This window comes from Schistocerca piceifrons, chromosome 9 (genome assembly GCF_021461385.2).
Source record: "Schistocerca piceifrons isolate TAMUIC-IGC-003096 chromosome 9, iqSchPice1.1, whole genome shotgun sequence".
Lineage (NCBI taxonomy): Eukaryota > Metazoa > Arthropoda > Insecta > Orthoptera > Acrididae > Schistocerca > Schistocerca piceifrons.
In genome coordinates this window covers 131,386,838-131,412,785 of record NC_060146.1, presented here as the reverse complement: position 1 = coordinate 131,412,785, position 25,948 = coordinate 131,386,838, and the positions used below count along the sequence as shown (strand labels likewise).

At 45.6% G+C, this 25,948-nt stretch overlaps 1 protein-coding gene and 1 pseudogene across 2 annotated transcripts in view; both read right to left on the bottom strand.

Annotated features, from left to right (window-relative positions):
* LOC124717086 overlaps positions 1 to 25,948 on the bottom strand; it is a 583,165-nt gene that overhangs the window by 136,298 nt on the left and 420,919 nt on the right. The gene's annotated exons all lie outside the window — the stretch shown is intronic.
* On the bottom strand, positions 23,123 to 23,183 carry LOC124717554 (annotated as a pseudogene).

The window sequence follows — 25,948 nt, the reverse complement described above, 5'->3', positions numbered from 1 at the left end:
TATTAACCATTCTCAGTTTGTATGGCCATCCTTTCAGCAGGAGGTCTCTCGGACGACGGCCGTTTACTATTGTTACAAAAAAAAAAAAACACCTATAGCCGTCCTTATGATTTTATTTTATTCTGTCGCTACCAGTTTCAACGCTTCATTGCGTCGTCTGCTAAAAAGATATACACCTTACCGGGTAATGGGACAGTTCCTCAGATTTATTAGCAACAAGATCAAGCTAATGAAGACAGCAGCAGCCTCAACTCTGAAGGCGTCACACGCAACTACGCCCAAGTGAGAATAAGAGGAGACAACAGCACCGGACAGAAAGCCTGAAGATGACGCAATGAAGCGTTGAAACTGATAGCGACAAAATAAAATAAAATTGTAAGGACGGCTGTAGGTGTTTTTATTTTTTGTCATTCACAGTTTGTTCCATCTCAAGGATCCAACTATTTAAATATGTATCATAATTGTAGCAATAAACGGTCAAAGAAAAGTTCAAATAAGCTCATTAGTCGTCACGACGTATTTGCGCTATGTGTAATAGCATTAAACGTGTAGCTGCTAAGATACAGAGAGCAGAAAGAGGTACGGAATGTGGCCATTGATTAAAGAGAGTAATGTAGAGGAGGAATGTGATGTAGACAGGAACGTATCTGTTGGATACAGAGTTTCGAGTGAAAGTTCTGTCTGGTCGCGCTGTTCGCTCGCCTGGACTGACAAGCGTACGGTACGTCACACAGATAACACATGCAATTCCCATCCCCTAGCAACACACAGGTGGGAAAAGAAGTGGAAAGAGAAATCGCAGCACAGATTGAATGAAACTGGCTCCACGTTTGCAATTTTTATCTGAGGAACAGAGCCGTTCTGAAAACTGTAACAAAGTTCAGAAAAAAATGGAGAGTGTTAGGCAGTGTGTATGTTGGTGGTGTGGGCGTTTGTACGTGTGGCGCGACTCTGGTGTAGGGTTGTAAGGAAGACGGGAAAGAGGGAGTGATGGCGGCGCTGGTGGTGGGGGGCGGGGCCGTGTTTTCAATCAGGCCTCGTGATTGGCCGCCTCGGTCCATCGCGCCGGCTGATCGCCGCGATACATGTGGGGTGGCCGCGCGCCCCGGTAATTACCTCCCAGCAACCGCCGCTACACGCCGGAATTTCAGTCCTGCCCAAAAACTGGAAACCCGATTAGCTGGTGGTGCCATCGTACTGGAGACATTGCAGAGGTGTAAAAATTAAATTACGGGAATTTTAGAAATAGTGGTACACCCAAAATCTAATACGTGTAATTCAAAGTATGTACAAAGACAACAAAACTATATCACAAGAAGGAAATCCATTAGCAAAATCTCTTCTAAAGAGAGACGATTACATGGATTAGCCACAGATACTATAAAGATGTGAGTGTTCCACACCTCTTGAACCACTGGATCTATTGCAACCAAATATGTATAGTTACTGTCAGAAAACAGGAAAGATATGGGGGCGGAGGCTGAAAAAGCAGTGTAGCCCATAACGCGCAAATACCCACACTTCATACGAGGGTGAGTCAAATGAAAACCTTAAATATATTTTTTAAATATTATTTATTGTGCAGAAGTCGTACAAAGCTGTATAACTGTTCAACGTCATCTCCCCCACGCTTAGTGCAAGTCCTCCAGCGCTTCCAAAGTGCATAAATTCCTTTAGAAAAAAAATTCTTTTGGTAGTCCGCACAACCACTCATGCACCGCGTGGCGTACTTCTTCATCAGAACGGAACTTCTTTCCTCCCATTGCGTCTTTGAGTGGTCCAAACATATGGAAATCACTTGAGGCAAGGTCTGGTGAGTACAGTGGATGAGCAAGACACTCAAAATACAGGCCTGTGATTGTTGCAACTGTTCTACGGGCAGTGTGGGGCCTTGCATTGTCATGTTGCAAAAGGACACCTGCTGACAGCAATCAACGACGCTTTGATTTGATTGCAGGCCGCAGATGATTTTTTAGGAGATCTGTGTATGATGCACTGGTGACAGTGGTCCCTCTAGGCATGCAATGCTCCAAAATGACGCCTTTTTCGTTCCAAAAGAGAGTCAGCATTATCCTCCGTGCTGATGGTTCTGTTCGAAACTTCTTTGGTTTTGGTGATGAGGACTGGCGCCATTCCTTGCTCGCTCTCTTCGTTTACGGTTGGTGGAAGTGAACCCAGGTTTCGTCCCCAGTAACGAGTCTTGCGAGGAAGCCATCACCTTCTCGTCCAAAGCGCCGAAGAAGTTCTTCACAAGCATCAACACGTCGTTCTCTCATTTCAGGAGTCAGCTGCCGTGGCACCCATCTCGCAGACACTTTGTGAAACTGGAGCACATCATGTGGTGTGCTGACCCATGACTAATCTGTAAACATGCTGCAATGTCATTCAGTGCCACTCGGCAGTTTTCCTTCACTATGGCTTCAACTGCTGCAATGTTCTGTGGAGTCACAACTCGTGCCTGACCTGGACGAGGAGCATCTTCCATTCAAGTCACACCATTTGCGAACTTCCTACTCCATTGGTAGACTTGCTGCTGTGAAAAACATGCATCACCGTACTGAACCTCATTTCAATAGGTTTCACATCTTCACTCCGCAAAAACCGAATGACAGAACGCTGTTCTTCCCTGGTGCACGTCGCAAGTGGGGCGTCCGTCTTTATACTGATACTGCGACGGTATGTGTGCATTTGCGCTATGCTGCCACCTACAGGCCATTCTGCACGCTGTTTGTAGCACGCTTACCAACTTACAGGATATCGGCACGAAATTTCGATTTGTTACTACAAATTTAAGGTTTTCATTTGACTCACCCTCGTACAACCAGCCACAATTTCAAACCTTTATGAAATTGTTTATCACTGACCACCCTCACACAATGATGAAAGGAAAAAAAGAGTTTATCGCTTCCTACTTGTCCACTGTTCATGCAGCAAAACTGCATTGTACTACACCTTTAAGGCATACGACGCACAAATATCGTCCACATAACCAGACGCTACGCGCTAGGTGGTAGCGGCATGGACCCACAGCTGTAAATACACTGAACCGCCAAAGACACCGGTATAAGCATGGTATGCACACACAGAGATACGTAAACAGGCAGAATACGGCGTTGCGGTCAGCAACGCCTATATAAGACAAGTGTCTGGCGCAGTTGTTAGATCGGTTAGTGCAGGTCATCAAGACTTAAGCGATTTTCAGCGTGGTGTTATAGTAGGCACACGAGCGATGGCGCACAGCGTCTCCGAGGTAGCGATCAAGTAGGGATTTTCCCGTGCGACCATATCACGAGTGTACCGAGAATATCAGGAATTCAGTAAAACACAAATTCTCCCACATCTTTTCCGCCGGATAAAGATCCTGCAAGAACGGGACCAACGACGACTGAAGAGTATCGTTCAACAGGACAGAAGTGCAACCCATTCCGCAAATTGCTGTAGATTTCAACGCTGGGCTATCAACAAGTGTCAGTGCGAGAACCATTCAACAAAATATCATCTCTATGGGCTTTCGGAGCCGGCGACCCACTAGTGTTCCCTTGATGACTGCACGACGCAGAACTTTACGCCTCGCCTTGTTCCGCCAACACCGACATTGGACTATTGATGACTGGAGACATGTTGCCTGGTCGGCCAAGTCCACTTTAAAATTGTATTGAGCAGATGGCGTATACGGGCATGGAGACAAGCTCATGAATCTATGGACCCTGCATGTCAACAGGGAGCTGTTCAAGCCGGTGGAGGCTCTGTAATGGTGTGTCGTGTGTGCAGTTGGAGTGATATGGGACCCCTGATACGTCTACATACGACTCTGACAGGTGAAACATACGTAAGCATCTTGTCTGACCACCTGTATCCATTCATGTCCATTGTGCATTCCGATGGACGTGGGCAATTCTAGCAGGACAATGCGACACTCCACACGTCCAGAATTGCTACAGAGTGGCTCCAGAAACACTTTTCTGAGTTTAAACACATTCGCTGGCCACCAAACTCCCCAGAAATGAACATTATTGAACATATCTGGGATGCCTTGCAACTTGCTGTTCAGAAAGGATCTCCACACCCTCGAACTCTTATGATTTATGGACAGTCCTGCAGGATTGATGGTGTCAGTTCACTCCAGAACCACTTCAGACATTAGTCACGTCATGTTGCGGCACTTCTGCGTGCTTCCAGGGACCCTACACAATATTAGGCATGTGTACTGTGGTGTCACCGCCAGACACCACACTTGCTAGGTGGTAGCCTTTAAATCGGCCGCGGTCCGCTAGTATACGTCGGACCTGCGTGTCGCCACTATCAATGATTGCAGACCGAGCGCCGCCACACGGCAGGTCTAGAGAAACGTCCTAGGACTCGCCCCAGTTGTACAGCCGACTTTGCTAGCGATGGTTCACTGACAAATTACGCTCTCATTTGCCGAGACGATAGTTAGCATAGCCTTCAGCTACGTCATTTGCTACGACCTAGCAAGGCGCCATTATCAATTGCTATTTAGCTTGTGATGCATGTACCGTCAGACTGATGTTCACCAATAATGGATTAAAGTTAAGTATTCCAGAAGCTACGTACTATTTTTGCTACTGTAAAGACCTTGTCCTGTTCCAGACCTCACGCCATCCTGCGTGAGCTTAAACGCGTGCCTTTCGGCTACCTGTCATGGTAGATTGGCTGTCTTGCCAGTCCACAACATGTACCAGTTTCTTCGGCTCTTCATTGCAAAAACCTGCGCGACGTTGAGTTTCGCTGATAGTATGTACATAGACGACATCGCATAATAACAATAGGTTATCATTCTTTCAATTGTATTTCGACATAACGTAAATCGTCCACTCGACGTAACTCGTCCACATGCATCAGTTGGCTATAAAGAAATGAAAATACAATCAAAATTCGCACTAGACATATCCTTCGAGCCCCACAATCGACAGTGAACCTCAACGCAATTCGTATTTATCGTCTGTCTGTGGAGTGTGTAAACATTCTCCTGTGATCACTCACCATGTGTGCCCGGGAGGTGAAGAAATCAACTGCATGTACTGCACTTAACAAAATGGACATCGTCGACATTAAAGAATTGTTTAAAACAAACCAGTAACTTGCACCATGGTCACCGAATGAAAAATGGCGCACCACATTGATCACAAAGGTTCACGCCAGCAAGATCGAAGGTGTTACAAATCGTGCAGGAAGTTCAGATAGATGTTGTTGTTATTGTTGTCTTCAGTCCTGAGACTGGTTTGATGCAGCTCTCCATGCTATTCTATCCTGTGGAAGCTTCTTCATCTACCAGTACCTACTGCAACCTACATCCTTCTGAATCTGCTTACAAGGGAACATCCCTATCGCACCCCCCTCAGATTTAGTTATAAGTTGGCACATTGGATAGGCCTTGAAAAACTGAATACAGATCAATTGAGAAAACAGGAAGAAGTTGTGTGGAACTGTGAAAAAATAAGCAAAATATACAAACTGAGTAGTTTATGGGAAGATACGCAAAATCAAGGTCATTGGTATTGCAGGAGCGCCGTGGTCTCGTGGTAACGTGAGCAGCTGCGGAACGAAAGGTCCTTGGTTCAAACCTTCCATCGAGTGAAAGCTTTAATTTTTTATTTTCGGTTTATGTGACAAACTCTTATGTTTTCATCACTTTTTTGGGAGTGATTATCACATCCACAAGAAAACCTAAATCGGGCAAGGTAGAAGAATCTTTTTACCCATTCGCCAAGTGTACAAGTTAGGTGGGTCGACAACATATTCCTGTCATGTGACGCACATGCCGTCACCAGTGTCGTATAGAATATATCAGATGTATTTTCCTGTGGAGGAATCGGTTGACCTATGACCTTTCGATCAAATGTTTTCGGTTCCGATTGCAGAGGCACGTCCTTTCGTCTACTAATCGCACGGTTTTGCGATGCGGTCGCAAAACACAGGCACTAAACTTATTACAGTGAACAGAGACGTCAATGAACGAACGGACAGATAATAACTATGCAAAAATAAAGAAAGTAAACTTTTCACTTGTGCGAAGACTTGAACCAAGGACCTCACCTTCTGCAGCTGCTCACGCTACCACGAGACCACGGCATTCCTGAGCTCACGTGCTCCTTGATGTTGCCTATGTGGCCCATGGACTACTCAGTTTGTATATTTTGCTTATTTTTTCACAGTTTCACACAACTTCTTCCTGTTTTCTCAATTGATCTGTGTTCGATTTATCAAGGCCTATCCACTGTGCCAAGTTATAACTAAATCTGAGGGGGGTGCGATGGGGAGGTTCCCTTGTTAGTGTATTCATCTCTTGGTCTCCCACTACGATTTTTACCCTCCATGCTGCCCTCCAATGCTAAATTTGTGATCCCGTGATGCCATGTCCTACCAACCGGTCTCTTCTTCTAGTCAAGTTGTGCCACAAACTCCTCTTCTCCCCAGTTCTATTCAATACCTCCTCATCAGTTACGTGATCTAACCATCTAGTCTTCAGCATTCTTCTGTAGCACCACATTTCGAAAGATTCTATTCTCTTCTTGTCTAAACTATTTATCGTCCACGTTTCACTTCCATACATGGCTACACTCCATACAAATACTTTCAGAGACGACTTCCTGACATTTAAATCTATACTCAATGTTAACAAATTTTTCTTCTTCAGAAACGCTTTCCTTGCCATTGCCATTCTACATTTTATATCCTCTCTACTTCGAGCATCATAAGTTATTTTGATTCCCAAATAGCAAAACTCCTTTACTACTTCAAGTGTCTCATTTCCTAATCTAATTCCCTCAGCATCACCCGACTTAATTCGACTACATTCCATTATCCTCGTTTTGCTTTTGTTGATGTTCATCTTATACCCTCCTTTCAAGACACTGTCCATTCCGTTCAACTACTCTTCCAAGTCCTTTGCTGTTTCTGACAGAATTACAATGTCATCGGCGAACCTCAACATTTTTATTTCTTCTCCATGGATTTCAATACCTACTCCGAATTTTTCTCTTGTTTCCTTTACTGCTTGCTCAATATACAGATTGAATAACATCGGGGTCAGGCTACAAACCTGTCTCACTCCCTTCCCAACCGCTGCTTCCCTTTCATGCCCCTCGACTCTTATAACTGCCATCTGGTTTCTGTACAAATTGGAAATAGCCTTTCGCTCCCTGTATTTTACCCCTGCCAGCTTTAGAATTTGAAAGAGAGTATTCCAGTAACATTGTCGAAAGCTTTCTCTAAGTCTACAAATCGGATAGATATCCACTCTTAATGCATGTATAATCATATTGGTGTAAGGAGGTGATGAGAACTGATGGAATGTGAAGGCTCCCTGTAGGACAATGATGATAATTTACATGGATCGACATGTGTTTCATTATAACTTTCAATTGTTAATCTCCTATCGTCATCTTGTACTGCTCATGTACACCGTCCACGTAGCCATGCATATGCGACACCGCACATTCCATGACTCATCTCGTAAAGACACTTATCTGCCACTTCCATCTCAATCTGTGAAATTCCATGGGTTGTTTTCTGACGAAATGTCAACTTCGGCAATGTTGTTGCAATGTTTGTTTATCGTTACCACTGTTCTTTGTTGTATTGACACCACTACCACTTGTTACCGCTCTCTGTAGTGAGTTTCGACTAAGCAGTTTAAATTACCCTCCACAGCCTCAAACTATGCTCACCATTGGAGACACAGTACAGCCCCCTGTTGCCATTAGCAAGCAATATTGTGGTTGCATAGTAGACAATATGTAGGGCGTCGAATGCCGCAAACATCATTGGCGTTTGCGACCTCGCACTGAAGGGGTTCCTTGTAAGAGCATTGTCACATTCGCGCATCTATACCCACACATCTTATCCTTCCTCATGGTGACAACCACCGAAAAGACACATATCGACCATGAGCAGATATATCTTACTCGCCACTGATTTCATCGAGAAATAGCATGTCATGACTTAAAATGTGGTTCAAATGGCTCTGAGCACTATGGGAGTTAACATCTGAGGTCATCAGTCTCCTAGAACTTAGAACTACTTAAACTCAACTAACCTAACGACATCGCACATATCCCTGCCCGAGGCAGGATTCGAACCAGCGACTGTAGCAGTCACGCGGTTCCGGACTGAAGCGCCTAGAACCGCTCGTCCACCGCGGCCGGCGTCATGACTTAATAATACCTCTTGAGTGCACTATGACAGCATTCTAAATTTTTTAAATTCGGTCAATAATTATATTTCATGTTATCAAATACTGAAAACCATTATTTTTGTTGCCACAGGAAGCCTGAAGACAGGCAATCTGCAATTAGGAGCTGATGAGTGTTTTAGCCGTTCACTAATATAAACCCTGTATTTGGTAAGTTAAAAGTACCCTCTGCCTCAGACTGCACAGAGATTCACAGAATACAGTTGTAGGTGCCAGATAAGTAAAGTGTAGTTACCCACAGATGTCCACTGTGGGCTGTAGTTATCGAACGGCACCAAAACTCGGTAGCTAATCTAATGCATCGATGTGGATCCGATTTGCGCTGGAAAAGACAAGTAGTTCCAATTTTGACCACCAGATGTAAATCTAGCGCTGTGAATGCAACAAAGATGATGGATTAGAAACGGAACATGCACAGAAAAAGTCAAGCAAGGGAAAAGGCATACTGCTCATTTCATTATTAACCGCTGCTTACGCAATTTGTTCAATATGAGCACAATAGACGTCAACGAGATGCTTTGCAGCGCCAGATTTCCACCTGGTGGCCAAAACTGGAACTAATTTTTTTTCAGTGTAAATCAGTTCCGCATTAACGCATTAGTATATCTACCAAGCTTGTCTGCTCACACTTGACGTTCGCGAGTAGCTGCGCTTTGATTATAACCACCTGGTATAACCTTCTCGGTAGGACAGTGTGTTTCAGATGTTTTAATCCTGTGCTGCAGTCTTTCCATCTCGCTAAGACGCTGCCCGCCTTCGGTTCCGGCGACCATTAAGCCGCGGTCGCATTCAGCCGGGATAAGAATCGGACCGCGAACAGAAAGAATAATGGACGAAGAAAAACGGTGCGGAGGATACCTAGCCGGTAGGGCCGGGCTGTCTCGCCTTTTAATATCTCCTCTCCTCTCCACGAGGTGCAGCTCTCAGATGCAACAGAACTGCGATCTCTTGTCCGTTCGGGTACGGCTTTCCGCTGGGATTATCTGCCGACGACGCGGGGCGCGACAAAAATAGAATAAATCTTCCCTCCGCAGCGGAACTTTTGCTGTTATTTTCTTCTCCATCTAACTACTCGATGACGTTCACATCTAAAACCTTGTGGTATACGGGAAGTGGACAAAAAGTGGAAACGCCAAAAACACATCACATTACCATTCCTAATACGGCCTAGGAAGACTGTTGCCACTGAAAACAGCCTCCAGTCATCTCGGAGTGGATAATTACAAGTCCTATGACATTTTCAAGGGAATCTTACACGATTATTCCTGCAAAATAATGGAAAGTTCAGGCAACGGTGATGGAGGTGCATAGCGACCACGTATCCTTCACTCCAAAGTAGAACTCCAAGGGTTCAATTCTACTGACAAGGGCCGGCCGAAGTGGCCGTGCGGTTAAAGGCGCTGCAGTCTGGAACCGCAAGACCGCTACGGTCGCAGGTTCGAATCCTGCCTCGGGCATGGATGTTTGTGATGTCCTTAGGTTAGTTAGGTTTAACTAGTTCTAAGTTCTAGGGGACTAATGACCTCAGCAGTTGAGTCCCATAGTGCTCAGAGCCATTTTTTTTTTCTACTGACAAGGGAACCTCCCCATCGCACCCCCCTCAGGTTTAGTTATAAGTTGACACAGTTTTTTTGTACACTTGGCGAATGGGTAGAAAGATTTTTCTACCTTGCTCGATTTAGGTTTTCTTGCGGGTGTGATAATCACTCCCAAAAATGTGATGAAAACATAAGAGTTTGTCACATAAACTGAAAATAAAAAATTGAACATTTGACTCGAGGGAAGACTTGAACCAAGGACCTCTCGTTTCGCAGCAGCTCACGCTAACCACGGGACCACGGCGCTCCTGAGCTCAGAGTGTCTTTGATGTTGCATATCTTGCGCATGGACTACTCAGTTTGTATATTTTGCTTATTTTTTTCCTACTTCCACACAACTTCTTCCTGTTTTCACGATTGATCTGTGTTCAGTTTTTCAAGGCCTATCCACTGTGCCAACTTATAACTAAACCTGAGGGGGGTGCGATGGGCAGGTTCCCTTGTAAGATCTGGTGACTGCAGTGGCCACCGGAGATGCAACACTTCATCCCCGTGCTCAGAAAACCAGTCCTGGACGATGTGGGCAGTGTGGTCAGCAACCCTCTCGTCTTGGAACACAGCATCAACATTGGGGAACAACCACTGTACCATGGGATGGACCTCATGAGCCGAAATGGTCACATAATTCTTGGCAATAATGCTATCTTGGAGAATAACCATGGCTTCCATTGAATACTACTATATGGTTGCCAAAAATAAAAAAATAAAGAAGATCGTGTGACATTGATGGCCAGAGGCCCCATTATTACAGGTGATGCTACATTGGGCAACCTGCGCGTCAAGATAACTGCACAACACCCAGTCCACGAGAGAAGAAAATGTCCCTTCCTGCTGGGAATCGAACGCAGGTCCGCTGCATGGTAGGCAAACAGCTAAGCAGGCGGACATGGTTACCCTAATCATCAGCAGCATCTCGTCAAGTTTCACTCTTGGGACGTAAACTCGGCCAGAAGTTGGAAACGTTGTGAAACAAGACACCTCATACCAAATTGCTTTCTTCCATTGCTCCATATTGAGGGTCTTATTGCTTCAGCACAACGTTCTCCTGTCATGGGCATTTCCATCACTAGCGAGCGGGTTGGGAATTCCTGCTCGCCCTCTAATTTCTCACTTGGATGGGTGACCATCTAGGCCGCCATGCGCTGTTGCCATTTTTCGGGGTGCACTCAGCCTCTTGATGCCAATTGAGGAGCTATTCGACCGAATAGTAACGGCTCCGGTCAAAGGAAACCATCATAACAACCGGGAGAGCGGTGTGCTGACCAAACGCTATCCTATCCGTATCCTCAGTTGAGGATGATACGGCGGTCGGATGAACCCGATGGGCTACTTGTGGCCTGAAGACGGAGTGCTTGTGCTGTAATTTCTGCTTCGGCAGCACCCTTCGTGCTTTGAAGAGATAAACAGTCTCCGCTGCAAAACAGCCTTTATTATTTTATATTTTGCCAATAATGCGTTTCACATTCTCTAAGGTATCTTCAGATTGTCTGGCACGACACGTGCAGTAGGTGGACTTCATTCAAATGTCTTAGCAGGCAAACACCGTTGTCAATATTTTAACAACACTGTCAGGTGGCTTGATATAAAATAGTGTTGAGTGCAAGGGAAGTCATATTTAAAATATATAAAAGACCTCAGTAGGGGTAGTTACCCTTGTGTAGTTTTAAGAGACTTCGCACAATGATAGTTATGATCAATTTATCGCTTATCTGTGTGACATTGTGATCTGATTTTCCCTTCCATTATTAGACTAAGTTTTCCTTCCATCTCTAAATGGATAGCCCGCATCTCGTGGTCGTGCGGTAGCGTTCTCGCTTCCCACGCCCGGGTTCCCGGGTTCGATTCCCGGCGGGGTCAGGGATTTTCTCTGCCTCGTGATGGCTGGGTGTTGTGTGCTGTCCTTAGGTTAGTTAGGTTTAAGTAGTTCTAAGTTCTAGGGGACTGATGACCATAGATGTTAAGTCCCATAGTGCTCAGAGCCATCTAAATGGATAGACCATGATATCTAAGAGCATGCTTAAGAATTCTGTCGTCCTCCATCCTAAAAACGTAGTTTTTCCAATTTCTCTTGTTTTGAGATAATTTTGTCTTTCAACGCTAATATATTTATTCATCTTTTGGATCTGCAGGTCTTGCCCTTTCTTCCCGCATTTGCAGTTAAATTATAGGATATGCATCCCGCCGTTTTGCAAACACACTGCTTTTTCTTTTTGCCCAACCATGTTTCAGCACCTCTGTGCCATCATCAGAGGATTTTTTGCTTATTGAAAAAGAGTAAAAATTGCTCCCCACGTCTTGCGAAGTGAAAAAGGCGTTTATTAAGAAATAAGTTACATTAATATGTGTGTGCAATGTCCTTGGAATCCAAAAGAAAAAGCATCAGTCAAAACAAAACGCGAGTAGTAACAAATACATGTGCGAAACATTTCGACACCCCAGAAACCACGTTTTAAAAAAAAACAAGGGATTTGTTAAATCGCTGATGAAATTACATTTACATCTTTGGTTAGCAGATGACAAGCTTTCAGTGCAGGACACTACAGAGTTGCTCCTGCAAAACCACATAATGCAAAATCAAGGTAAGAAGCAAAACAAACAAAAACTTTCTTGAGACCCCACTTTTTTAAATCAATTATAACATAAAACATTTTCACTTTTTACAGTTTTCAATAAACCAAAAAAGCCGCTGATGGTGGCACACAGGTACTGAAAGATGTTTGGGTAAAAAGAAAAAGCAGTGTGCTTGGAAAAAGGCGGACTCCATATCCTATAATAATATATTTAATTGCTGTCTTTTCATCGTCTTTTTTTTGTCTTTCAGCAAAAAATCCTCTCACTAATCTCAGGAACCGCATTTCACACAATTGTATTTTGATTCGATAATTTATTATATTCACCTATGTCCCGCTTCCATATATTATTGTCGGCATATCCACAGCCTTATACAATCTGAGACTCTTCTATCCTATCAGCCTTCAATTTTTGCCGAACTCCTCTAAAAATATTCTGAAATCGTTGAGGGTTTTCGTTCACTTTGTCATCATCGTTAAAATGTGAATCACAACCAAGATAGGTGAAGCTTGAAAATTGTGCTACCAGTTGATCGTGAGTTATTAGAAGCTTGTGTGGCTAGTTGATCGTCAGTTATTACGGGGCCTGTTGAAAAGTAATGCCTCAGGATTTTTTGTGAAAACCCTAAAACCTTTTTTAAATAAAACAAATGTTATTAACATTTTACATATTTGTTCTTCATGTCCCGAAATTTTCTGCTGTCTGCCGCTAGAGGGCTACGATTTGTATAGTGCAAAGCAGCAGCCTGTGACGTAACTATGTGGTGGTGGTGGTTAGTGTTTAACGTCCCGTCGACAACGAGGTCATTAGAGACGGAGCGCAAGCTCGGGTTAGGGAAGGATTGGGAAGGAAATCGGCCGTGCCCTTTCAAAGGAATCATCCCGGCATTTGCCTGAAACAATTTAGGGAAATCACGGAAAACCGAAATCAGGATGGCCGGAGACGGGATTGAACCGTCGTCCTCCCGAATGCTAGTCCAGTGTGCTAAACGTAAATATGTGTGAGAAACAACGTTATGTTACCGAGTTTCGAATTCGAAGAGTTCGCCCACACATGGAGGACACTCCTTCAGCATGACAACGTCAGACCACACACGAAAGCTACGACATTTGCAACAATCTGGTTCACTGCCATCCGTTATATTTCGGACAATCCTGACTTGGCCCCGTGAGATTTCCATCTGTTCCCAAGACTTCAAGAACACCTTCATCACTTTGATAGTGATGAAGTGGTGCAAGCAGAGGCAAGGTTGTGGCTCCGTCGACAAAATCAAACATTTTACGGTGACAGTATCAACAAACTGGTCTCTCGTTGGGAGAAATGTGTTCGTCGCCAGTATGGCTTTGTTGAAAAATAAATATGTAGAAATGAAGAATGAAGACGTAGAATGACAATAACGTTTATTTTATTTAAAAAGCTGTGAGGGTTTTCACAAAAAAAAATACGCAGGCATTAATTTTTAGCACACTCTCGTAATTTGTACGAGATGTCAGTAACCTAGCTGATCTAGTTCTACTGAGGCACGGAAACACTACCCATGTGCGTTTGTGAATGGACTGCTACCAGTGATTTGAAAACGTGCTTGTATTATTTTGTCAGTAAAGATGAGTTTACTTTTATAAACAGGATGTTCCTAAAAACATCTCTAGACTTTAGTGATAGGTTCCTTACAGGAAAACAAGAAAAAAATTTCCAGTAAATAAGTGCTCTAAAGCGCATACCTTAACAACTATGGACACTTGTTCATCTTTGTTAGTATGAAACACGTATCATCTGCTACAAGCTCTTTCATATTTTGGGAGGAGGTAATATGGATCAACACAATAAAATTGTCCAGCAAACATCGGCTCTAATAAGCTTACCTTAGGAGCTACGACCAGTTGTGCACTAGAAGACATGTGTTTCACATTAGCGAAGATGAACAAGTGGTCAGAGGCATGCATTTTAGAACCCAACTTTACTAGACTTTTTAAAAATGGTTCAAATGGCTCTGAGCACTATGGGACTTAACATCTATGGTAATCAGTCCCCTAGAACGTAGAACTACTTAAACCTAACTAACCTAAGGACATCACACACATCCATGCCCGAGGCAGGATTCGAACCTGCGACCGTAGCGGTCACGCGGTTCCAGACTGAAGCGCCTAGAACCGCACGGCCACACCGGCCGGCACTAGACTTTGTAGCGTATTTATCTATAAGGAACCTATACGGCATACACTGTATACTCTACATGCCGCGCGGAGTGGCCGCTCGGGTAGAAGCGCCATGTCACGGATTGCGCGGCCCCTCCAAGTGGAGGTACGAGTCCTCCCTCGGGCATGGGTGTGTGTGTGTGTGTGTGTGTTCTTAGCATAAGTTAATTTAAGTAGTGCGTAAGTCTAGGGACCGATGACCTCAGCAGGTTGGCACCCGAGGAATTCACACACATTTGAACGTTTTGAGCTCTACATGGCTATGCACTGAGGTGACAAGAGTAATGGGATAGCGATATCCACATGTAGACATGGTGGTGGTATTGCGTGTACAAGGTATTAAAGGACAGTGAATTGGCGGAACTGTTATTTGTACTCAGCTAATTCAAGCGAAAAGGTTTCCAACGTGATTACGGCCTCATGATGGGAATTACCAGACTTTGAACGCGGAATGGCACTTGGAGCTAGATGCATCGCACCTTCTACTTCCACACACATAAAAAATAGTTTTGCATCTCCTCGGTTCCGAAAGTTCCGGAACCTGTACAGAAAATTCGAATAGATGTCAACAAAAACATCATTTCCGCCCTTTTTGTTGCTCATGAAAACCACAGTTGCTTGTTATACCACCACACAGCAATACCTTCAGAGGTGGTGGTCCATATTGCTGTACACACCGGGACCCCTAATACACAGCAGCACATCCTCTTTCATTGATGTATACCTGTATTCGTCGTGGTATACTATCCACAAGTTCATCAAGGCACTTTTGGTCCAGATTGTCCCACTCCTCAACGCCGATGCGGCGTAGACCCCTGAGAGTGGTTGGTGAGTCACGTCGTAAATAAATAGCTCTCTTCAATCTATCCCAGCAATGTTCAATAGGGTTCATGTCTGGAAAACATGCTGGCCACTCTAATCGAGCGATGTCGTTGTCCTGAAGGACGCCATTCACAAGATGTGCACGATGGGGGTGTGAATTGTCTTCCATGAAGACGAATGCCTCGCCAATATGCTGCCGATATGGTTGCACTATCGGTCGGAAGATGGCATTCACGTATCGTACAGCCGTTACGGCGCCTTCCATGGCCGCCAGCGGCGTGCGTCGGTTCCCGAAACAGCAGGGAACCTTCACCTTGCTGCACTCGCTGGACAGTGTGTCTAAGGCGTTCAGCCTGACCGGATTGCCTCCGAACACGTCTCCGACGACTGTCTGGTTGAAGGCATGTGCGACACTCATCGGTGAAGAGATTCTGGTGCCAATCCTGAGCTGTCCATTCGGTATGTTGTTGGGCCCATCTGGCCCGCTCTGCATGGAGTCGTGGCTGCAAAGATGTAGCGCGCCATAGACGCTGGGAGTGAAGTTGGGCATCATGCAGCATTTTGCCCACAGTTTGAATCATTAACACGACGTCCTGTGGCTGCACGAAAAGCATTATTCGAGATTGTGGCGTTGCTGTCAGTGTTCCTATGAGCCGAAATCCGTAGGCAGCGGTCATCCACTGCAGTAGTAGCCCTGGGGCGGCCTGAGTCAGGCAGTTCCTGTCTTTCTGTATCTCCTCCATTTCCGAACATCATCGCTTTGGTTCACTCCGAGACGCCTGGACACCTTCCTTGCTGAGAGTCCATCGTGGCACAAAGTAATAATGCGGACGCGATCGAACTGTGGTATTGACCGTCTAGATAACATGAGCTGTGTACTTCCTGATGGAATGACTGGAACTGATCGGTGTCTGACCCCCTAGTCGAATAGGCGCTGCTCATGCATGGTTGTTGACATCTTTGGGCGGGTTTTGTGACATCTCTGAACAGTCAAAGGGCCTGTGTCTGTGATATAATATCCATAGTCAACGTCTACCTTCAGGAGTTCTGGGAACCGCGGTGATGCAAAACTTTCTTGATCTGTGTATTTCTGAGGTCATTAGGTGAATTCAATATTCCGAGATAGGTGTCCAGAGTGTGTCGAGAATACTAGATTTCAGGCTTTACCTCTCGCCACCGGCATCGCAGTGGCCGATGACCTTCACTTAACAACCGAGAGCAGCGTCGTTTGCGTCGTTGTCGGTGCTTACAGACAAGCAACACTGTGTGACATAGCCATACGATCAATATGGAACGTACGACAAACAAATCCATTAGGACAGTGCTGCAAAATTTGGCGTTAGTGGGCTATAGCAGCAGACGACCGACACGAGTTCCTTTGGTAGCAGGACGACTTCGCCTGCAGCACCTCTCCTGGGCCCGTGACCATACCGGTTGGATTCTAGACGACTATAAAACCGTGACCTGGTCAGCTGAATCCCGATTTCAGTTGGTAAGAGCTGATGGTAGGGTTCGAGTTTGGCACAGACCCCTTGAAGTCATGACCCAAGTTGTCAACAAGGCACAGTGTAATGGCGTGGGCTGTGTTTACATGGAGTAGGCTGGGTCCTCTAGTCGAACTGAACAGGTCATTCACTGTGAAATGGTTATGTTCGGCTACTTGGAGACCATTTGAAGCCATTGATGGACTTCAAGTTAGCAAAGATCAATGGAATTTTTTTGGATGAAAATGCGCCATGTCGCTGGGCCACAGTTGTTCGCGATTGGTTTGAAGAACATTGTGGAAAATTCGATCGAATGATCTGGCCACCCAGATCGCCAAACATGAAACCTATCGAACTTGATGTGACGTAACAGAGTTGCTGCACTACGCCGGAAGAGGAGGTCTGATACGATATTAGCAGGTATCCCATGGCTTCTGAAGGTAAAGTACCTCTGCAAAGGTCTACATCTACATCTACGTCTACATATACATCCATACTCCGCAAGCCACCTGACGGTGTGTGGCGGAAGGTACTTTGAGTACCTCTATCGGTTCTCCCTTCTATTCCAGTCTCGTATTGTTCGTGGAAAGAAGGATTGTCGGTATGCCTCTGAGTGGGCTGTAATCTCTCTGATTTTATCCTCATGGTCTCTTCGTGAGGTATACATAGGAGGGAGCAATATACTGCTTGACTCCTCGATGAAGGTATGGTCTCGAAACTTCAACAAAAGCCCGTACCGAGCTACTGAGCGTCTCTCCTGCAGAGTCTTCCACTGGAGTTTATCTATCATCTCCGTAACGCTTTCGCGATTACTAAATGGTCACCAGGCCAAGCAGAAATTTGTCAAAGATTCCCACGATAAGATCCTGACGAACGATAGGGACATAGCTGAGAGATGGAAATGGTACTTTCGACAGCTGCTAAACTGTGATGAACCCGAACTGCAGCCAATGCAGACCATCCCCCACCTACCCTGGATGGGATAAAAACCAGAATAAGACACCTTAAACAGAACAAGAGACCACGTGGAGATGGAATGCAGGCTGAAATAATCCTGGCAGGAGGAGAGAAACTTGCAGAAAAAATACACTGACTGATACAGACAATATGCACCAAAGAAGAACTACCAGGAGAATGGAAAACAGCTCTGAGTTGTCCAGTACATAAGAAGGGCGACAAACTGAAATGTGACAACTATCGAGGAATCGCCCTGCTTAACGTCTGCTATAAGCCTGTCCAATTGCCCCATACATAGAATTCAGCCAGTGGCAGAATCGGTGATTGGGGAGTACCAGGGAGGTTTCCGGCCAGGACGGTCAACAGTAGATCAGAACTTCAGTCTCCGGCAGCTCACTGAGAAACTGGGTGAATATGGTAAAGATTTGCATATTTTATTCGTTGATTTTAAGAAGGCCTATGATTGCATACGTCACAAGAGCCTGCTCAACTGTTTAAGGGAGTTTGGCACAGCAGAGAAACTCATCAATCTGATAAAGATCTGTCTGAACGAAACACGTGCAAAGGTGAAGACGGGAAATTGCGTAACTGAGGAGTTTGAAATTGCGACAGGACTCAGGCAAGGAGATGGATTGTCCCCTATTCTGTTCAACTGTGCCCTCGAGAAGATCGTACGCGAGACCTTCCAAGAGAACGAAGGGATTGAAATCGAAGGAAAGAGACTGGCATACTTAGCCTATGCAGGCGACATCTGTTTACTCTCTAGGTCGGAAGAGGAGCTGGAGCAAATGAGCAAAGCACTAAATGAGGCTGCCAGCAAATCTGGGCTAAACATAAAAAAAGCCAAGACAGAATACCTCGTTACGACGCGTGGTCATTGTCAGACTTCTGATCATCTACAATCACTGCTGGTTGGGGACCAGTCCTACAAGAGAGTGCAAGAATTCAAATACCTAGGGGCACACGTCATGTGAAGCAGAGATCACTACCAGAATACAAGCAAGGAAACCGATCTTACCACAGCCTAGCACAACTGCTTCGGTCCAGATATCTCTCCAGGCAGTTCAAGATTCGACTGTACAAAACCCTGATCCAGCCTGTTGTTCTATATTTCTGTGAGGCATGGAGTATCCGGAAACAGGACTTCCATAAGCACCTTGTTTTTGAGAGAAAAGTGTTTCGGAAGATCTTCGGTCCATTTCTGGATGCAGATACAGTGGAATGCAGGATCAGATACAACCAAGAGCTTGAGGAACTATACCAGCAGCCCAACATAGCAGGAACTGTCAGAGTCAAACGAATGCAGTGGGCTGGCCATGAAGGAGACCGCCAGGGACACCCAAAAAGCGTTGGAGGGATGGACTCTATGAAGATTTAAACCAAGTGTCAATAGATGTGGACGGATGGTGGATAGCAGCAATGGACAGAATACAGTGGAGGAGGAAACTTGTAGATGCGTGCGGTCCACTGGGCCTGATCACGTAATAGTAGTAGTAGTAGTAGTAATACACTACTGGCCATTAAAATTGCTACACCAAGAAGAAATGCAGATGACAAATGGGTATTCATTGGACAAATCTATTATACTAGAACTTACATGTGATTAAATTTTCACGCAATTTGGGTGCATAGATCCTGAGAAATCAGTACCCAGAACAACCACCTCTGGCCGTAATAACGGCCTTGATACGCCTGGGCATAGAGTCAAACAGAGCTTGGATGGCGTGTACAGGTACAGCTGCCCATGCAGCTTCAACACGACACCACAATTCATCAAGAGTAATGACTGGCGTATTGTGACAAGCGAGTTGCTCGGCCACCACTGACCAGATGTTTTCAATTGGTGAGAGATCTGGAGAATGTGCTGGCCAGGGCAGCAGTCGAACATTTTCTGTATCCAGAAAGACCCGTACATGACCTGCAGCATGCGGTCGTGCATTATCCTGCTGAAATGTGGGGTTTCGCAGGGATCGAATGAAGGGTAGAGCCACGGGTCGTAAGACATCTGAAATGTAACGTCCACTGTTCAATGTGCCGTCAATACGAACAAGAGGTGACCGAGACGTGTAACCAATGGCACCCCATACCGTCACGCCGGGTGATACGCCAGTATGGCGATGACGAATACACGCTTCCAATGTGCGTTCAACGCGATGTCGCCAAACTCGGATGCAACCATCATGACGCTGTAAACAGAACCTGGATTCATCCGAAAAAATATCGTTTTGCCATTCGTGCACTCAGGTTCGTCGTTGAGTACACCATCGCCGGCGCTCCTGCCTATGATGCAGCGTCAAAGGTAACCGCAGCCATGGTCTCGCAGCTGATAGTCCATGCTGCTGCAAACATTGTCGGCCGGCCGAAGTGGCCGAACGGTTCTAGGCGCTACAGTCTGGAACCGCGCGAACGCTACGGTCGCAGGTTCGAATCCTGCCTCGGCATGGATGTGTGTGATGTCCTTAGGTTAGTTTGGTTTAAGAAGTTCTAGGGGTCTGATGACCTGAGAAGTTAAGTCCCATAGCCCCCAGAGCCATTTGATTTTTTGTAAACATCGTCGAACTGTTCGTGTAGATGGTTGTTATAGATGGTTGTTGAAACGTCCCCGTCTGTTGACTCAGGGATCGAGACGTGGCTGCACGATGCGTTACAGCCATGCAGATAAGATGCCTGTCATCTCGACTGCTAGTGATACGAGGTCGTTGGGATCCAGACGGCGTACCGTATTACCCTCCTGAACCCACCGATTCCATATTCTGCTAACAGTCATTGGATCTCGACCAACGCGAGCAGCAATGTCGCGATACGTTAAACCGCAACCGCGATAGTCTACAATCCGACCTTTATCAAAGTCGGAAACGTGATGGTAGGTATTTATCCTCCTTACACGAACATCACAACAACGTTTCACCAGTCAACGCCGGTCAACTGCTGTTTGTGTATGAGAAATCGGCTGGAAACTTTCCTCATGTCAGCACGTCGTAGGTGTCGCCACAGGCGCCAAGTTAAGCTTTCGCATATCACAGCATCTTCTTCCTGTCGGCTAAATTTCGCGTCTGTTGCACGTCACCTTCGTGGTGTAGCAATTTTAATGGCCAGTAGTGTAGTAGTACCCCATGGCTTCTGTTGTCCCAGCGTATAATAGTATATATCAGTAAATACCGTGTATCCGGCAAAACAAAGCGTGTCAATGTTCGAGGGGTGGTGATGGCAGGGAGACTGAGAGGGCATCGCTGTGAAAGTTAGAGCGGCCTCTTTAGTTTCCCGCCATCAGCCCGCCCCTTCCATTGAAATCAGGGCCGGTGGGGGAGGAGAGGGGTCGGAGGAGGGGACGGCAAATAATGCGAGTGGCCAATGAAGCGAATGCCGGCGCCGTGGGCGATCCGTGTTAATTACTGCAGGGGCTGAAAGAAAACCCATTAAAACTCGCGGGCGCCATTACATGCAAATCACAGCCAGAGGGGTGGGAGGGGTAAGGCCCTGGACGGGTGAAGGGGGCGACTTGGCGCTGAATTACGATAAGGGAGGGCCCGGTCTCCCCTCTCCTGTCCCAGTATTCTCTCTCCTTCTCTGTCTGTCTGCCTTTCTCTCTCTTTCCACTTCAGTCTGAACCGCGATATTTTAGTTTTAAGTGCGACATTCAGAAAAAAGTTGGGATCAAAGCACGACAATGGGAAATGTAAATTAAGAAGTAATAAAGAAGATTATGAACGAATGTAAGATACAGTGAGGAAGAGGAGAACTGTTTCTGTGGAAACCTAAAAAGCCCAGATGAGAAAAGATTTTTTTTTAAAAAATACAGATGGGTCAAAAAAATGTATCCACTGTTTAAAAGTCCATAAGTGGCAAACAAATTGACGGAGTTGCATCATCTTTGGTAGTGTAATAATTTGTAGTTCCATGAAATTGGAGTGAGTCGCTCAAGTGTTCGGCGAATTTTCAAGACAGCAAAGATGAAGTGCTACGTCCCACGATTGCTACACGCAATGAACGAGGACGACCCAGATCGTAGAATGGAGTACTGCGAGTGGTTTACTAATATGGTGCGCAACGATGAAGAGTTTGTAGAGATGATTGTGTGGTCTGATGAGGCACAGTTCAAACTCAATGGTACAGTAAATCGCCACAATTGCATCTACTGGGCCGCCGAAAATCCGAACGTCCGTGTAGACAAAGCCGTGAATCTGCCAGGAGTAAATGTGTGGTGTGGGTTGTCTTACCGGGGCTTGATTGGGCCATTCTTCTTTGACGGCACAGTTACCGGTGAGGTGTACCTTCAGAAGCTTCAGGCATACATTTTACCTGCCATCCGAGACTTGTATGGAGATGGAAAAGTTTACTTTCAACAAGATGGTGCTCCACCCACTACCAAAATCGTGCTAGTGCGTATCTCGACGAAAATCTGCTAGGTAGATGGATAGGCCGTAGAGGTGCTGTGGAGTATCCACCACGTTCCCCAGACATAACTCCTCTGGACTTTTACATGTAGGGAAAACTAAAGGACGTCGTTTATCGACAAAAGCCACGCACATTGGATGAACTTGGAGAATCCATTGTCGACATTCATGTGCAAGTATCCAACCGAACACGTTGCAGTCAGTAGTCCGTGCTGCAGTTCGTCGACATCGTTTGTGTGTGGATGTTAATGATGACCATTTCGAACACCTACAGTGATATCTTTAAGTTGGACTTTCAGCTACACTTTCACAAAAAATTAGACAACTCCGTCAATTAGTTTGCAAGTTATGGACTTTTAAACAGTGGATATATTTTTTTGAGCCCCTCTGTATGTTTTTTGATTGAATGCTTGAGATTTAATGCCTTGGATCAAAGAAGTAAAAGCAGAACTGAGAGAACTGGACAGAACGGAGGAAGAAACAGAAAAAAGAGAAAAAGCTGAGGGCTAAAGTAATGGAAACGGGGTGTGGCTAGGGCCTCCTGTCGGGTAGACCGTTCGCCTGGTACAAGTCTTTCGAGTTGAAGCCACATCGGCGACTTGCTTGTCAATGGGGGTGAAATGATGATGATAAGGACAACACAACACCCAGTCCCTGAGCGGAGAAAATCTCCGACCCCTCTGGGAATCGAATCCGAGCCGTTAAGGATGACATTCCGTCGCGCCGACCACTTTTTTTTTTAGTCTCATTTTGTTCGTTACATTTGTTCGTGGCGGACGTCCCCTGAGGCCCGTTGAAGTTCGTTATTGATCCAGTCACTCAGCTTTTTTTATTACAGAGGGCAGCTAACCCTCTGACCGAACACGCTGAGCTACCGTGCCGGCTAGGTCATGCTAATCTTCTCTGTATCGTTCCAATTTTAGTACATGTACCACCGAAGCGAGTACGCACTCAGCTACCCGGGGCGGACGAGGGCTAAAGCAACAAGTTTGAAGGGCTTCCACGAGAAAACAAAGGAAAGAAACAGGCGCAATATGGACAGTAGAAAAACCGGGCACACGGAAACAATAAAAAACTACTGGAAATAAAGAAAGGAGAAAAGAAAGGAGATATGTTATTTTATGTGGTCCTCACTAGGCCAAACAATAAAAAAACACATGGGCGTACAGAAAAGTAAATCATCCGATTTTTTACGTGAAAACTCTAAAGATTTTTATATTAAACAAGCTTTATTACGATTTTACGTTTTTAATCTTCATATTTGTTTCTCAACATAGTCACCCTGATGATGAATACACTGCCGCGCGGGATTAGCCGAGCGGCCTAGGGCGCTGCAGTCATGGACTGTGCGGGTGGTCCCAGCGGAGGTTCGAGTCCTCCCTTGGGCATGGGTGTGTGTGTTTGTCCTTAGGATAATTTAGGTTAAGTAGTGTGGAAGCTTAGGGACTGATGACCTTATCAGTTAAGTCCCATAAGATTTCACACACTTTTTTCATGAATACATTATTCCAGTTTTTTGACACCGTAGCTGTAGAATGACTTTGTTGACGGAGCTACAACATCACCTCTGCTTGCACCACTTTATCGCTATCAAAGTGAATTTCTCGAAGGCGTTTTGAACGGTTTGGAAACCGATGAAGAGAGTGTACGGAGCCGGCCGGAGTGGCCGAGCGGTTCTAGGCGCTACAGTCTGGAACCGTGCGACCGCTACGGTCACAGGTTCGATTCGTGCCTAGGGCATGGATGTGTGTGATGTCCTTAGGTTAGTTAGGTTTAAGTAGTTCTAAGTTCTAGGGGACTGATGACCTCAGAAGTTAAGTTCCATAGTGCTCAGAGCCATTTGAACCAGAGTGTACGGAGGTTTATTGATGACAGTCAACCGACGGCGTCGGACTGTAGCGAGATGTCGTGTGTTCTCCGGCTTTGTCAAGCTGAAGGAGCGAATGCGCCATGAGTGTGCGAACTCTTCGAATCCTGAAACTCGATTACAGCACGCCGTTTCTCAGTCGTCGACATAGTTACGTTACACACAACCATATCACAGTCTAGAGTTCTGAGCCCTCTAGCGGTAGAGGGATGCAACTTGCGTCAACGAAGCGGGAAAATCGGCCGACTAACGTGCATGACATGTTAACACCTCAACCGATACGGAGAACAGAATAAAAAATTGCGAAGCATTACTTTTCAGTACGCGCTCACACACCACCTACACCAATTATGGAGTTTCCCTGTTTTTGTATTTTCTATTTTTATTTAAAATTAAGTGATGGACAAAACTATTTTCCAAAATCTTTCCCATCCACATATTCTGTAATCTAACGAGGACCGTGGGTGAACTCGAGCGCTCAGAACTACACGAAAATATGCTCAGAATATAATTCGCTCATCCCGAAAAGCAGTGGTAAAACACACTCGCATACAGAAATGTGTGTGTTACCATGAGAGACATTTGCATGATCGCGTATTCAAGATCTAACAGGGCTATTGCGGTAACACGAAAACAAAAGTCACTGCAATAGGACCAAAAACACACGTAGTTCAACGTCATCACTTATTGGTATATTTTCCTCCCCCACTATATGATCAACAAAACGTTTCGTATTAGGTGCAGTGTGCTGCTACCTATTACCAGCCATACCAGAGGCCTCAGTTGTCATTCGACATCGTAAGAAAGCAGAATGGGGCACTCTGCGGAACTCACTGACTTCGAACGTGGTCAGATGATTGGGTGTCACTTGTGTCATACGTCTGTACGTGAGAGTTCCGCACTCCTAAACATCCCTAGGTCCATTGTTTCCGATGTGATAGTGAAGTGGAAACGTGTAGGGCCAACCTCGTCTGTTGACTAACATTAACCGCCGGCAGTCGAAGAGGGTCGTAATATATAATAGGCAGACATCTATCCAGACCATCACACAGGAATTCCAAACTGCATCAGGTTTCACTGCAAGTACTATGACAGTTAGGGGGGAAGTGAGAAAACTTGGATTTCATGGTCGAGCTGCTGCTCATAAGCCACACATCACTCCGGCAAATGGCAAACGACGCCTCGCTTGGTGTAAGGAGCGTAAGCATTGGACAACTGAACAGAGGGAAACCTTGTGTGGAGTGACGAATCACGGTACACAATGTGGCGATCCGATGCCAGGGTGTGGGTATGGCGAATGCCCGTTGAACATAATTTGCCAGCGTGTGTAGTGCCAACAGTAAAATTCGGAGGCGGTGGTGTTGTGGTGTGGTCGTGTTTTTCATGGAAAGGGCTTGCACCCCTTGCTGTTTTGCGTGGCACTATCACAGCACGGCCTACGTTGAAGTTTTAAGCACTTTCTTGCTTCCCACTGTTGACGAGCAATTCGAGGATGGCGATTGCATCTTTTAAGACGATTGAGAACCTGTTCATAATGCATGGCATGTGGCGGAGTGGTTACACGGCAATAACATCCCTGTAATAGACTGGCCTGCACAGAGTCCTGACCTGAATCGTATACAACACCTGTGGGATGTTTTGGAACGCCGACTTCGTGCCAGGCCTCACCGACCGACATCGATACCTGTCCTCAGTGCATCATTCCGTGAAGAATGGGCTGCCAGTCCCCAAGAAACCTTCCAGCAACTGATTGAATGTATGCCTTCGAGAGTGGAAGCTGTCATCAAGGCTAAGGAGGGCCCAAGATCATATTGAATTCCAGCATTACCGATCGAGCGCGCCACG